Source organism: Austrofundulus limnaeus, unplaced genomic scaffold (assembly GCF_001266775.1).
Source record: "Austrofundulus limnaeus strain Quisiro unplaced genomic scaffold, Austrofundulus_limnaeus-1.0 Scaffold264, whole genome shotgun sequence".
In the NCBI taxonomy this organism is placed as follows: domain Eukaryota; kingdom Metazoa; phylum Chordata; class Actinopteri; order Cyprinodontiformes; family Rivulidae; genus Austrofundulus; species Austrofundulus limnaeus.
Window position 1 is genome coordinate 43,444 of NW_013952666.1, and position 1,388 is coordinate 44,831.

Below are 1,388 nucleotides of genomic sequence, written 5' to 3' on the forward strand. Positions count from 1 at the left end.
ACATACATACATACATACATACATACATACATACATACATGGTATGGAAATGTTGTGAAGAAATGATATTATAGATATATTAAATAGCTTGTTAGCCAAACTCAGCTGGGAGAAATCAAAGGTTGGGAACTGTTCAGATGGACATTTAATAGCTAACAGCAGAACAAGGTCAAAAACATAGTGGATTGCTGCCATCTCAAAATGTCTTCAGTTACAAATATTTCCTTTAAGTTATTGCTGCTGTTAATTTCACAATACACTCGTAATCCTGCGGAAATATTATGGAATTATGACCAGAAACGTTACATGCTAAAGCTAAAGTCTTATAACTTACATATCAAAGCGTGTGGCCTGTTTAGGAATAGTGTGTTATGCAGAGACAAGTGAGAAAATCCAGCCTTGTAGAGTATAAATGTCTTTCACAGTTTAAATGAGTTGGACTGATCTAGCGTTTTGATATTTTTTACATTTTACAACATCACATTATATTGTATGATTTTTACATGAAATGTTCAACTGACAGTTTATATAAAACAAACTTTTGAAGTGGATAAAATGCAACTTTTTTGCAAACAAACTTCTCACTCCTACAAATCTTTTTAGTACATACACAAACTGTACATCAGAATGTGGGGACTTTGTCTTCTTTCACCCAAGGTGTGTTGTGCTGTTACACAACTTGGTTTTTCTCTATAGGGTCACTTTTTAGTTTGCATTTTTGTCTGCCTCTCATGAACTTGACAGTCAGGGCGTGATAAACACAAGTGTGAGGTAAGTGACTAAACAAGCCACCGGCAGCAGCTGCATTCAGTATTTCTTCAGGTGATGACTTTTGAGTGATTATCCTAGTTATCTTATATTTTTGTTTATATTTGTCTGGAGTCAAACTGATGGATATTTTGACCACCCCGGAGGTTTAATCTTTCCCCCGATTCAGATTGTTTGATCACAAAGTTAAAAACACTTCCATCTCCTGAAAAGATCTTCCCGCTCCAGCGGTATCCTGTTCACAAGAATTATTTCATTGTCTGCAATACTTTTTTTTTTCTTCGCTGTCTCTTTTCTTGTAATGCAGCACATTTGGCCTGAGATCTAGGGGAATGAGAGAAATACGACACTCGGGCAACGTTTCCCATAGATTGTATCGCTTCTCTGAACCTTTTTTCCCCCTTTCTGCTGAGGTTGCTTCTTTGCTCTCCCTTTGATAGTTTACTCCACTCAGACATGATTGAAGTTGACTCGAGCTTCATTTCTCTCACCAAGCAAGTTGGCGTCGCCTGACAGATAACAAAGTAGGTCAGGAAATGAAAGCCAAACCAGAGACAGAAGACGATGAACAATGGCGGAGAAAGAGAAGAGAATCAAAGATGATGGGATGGGATGGCGGG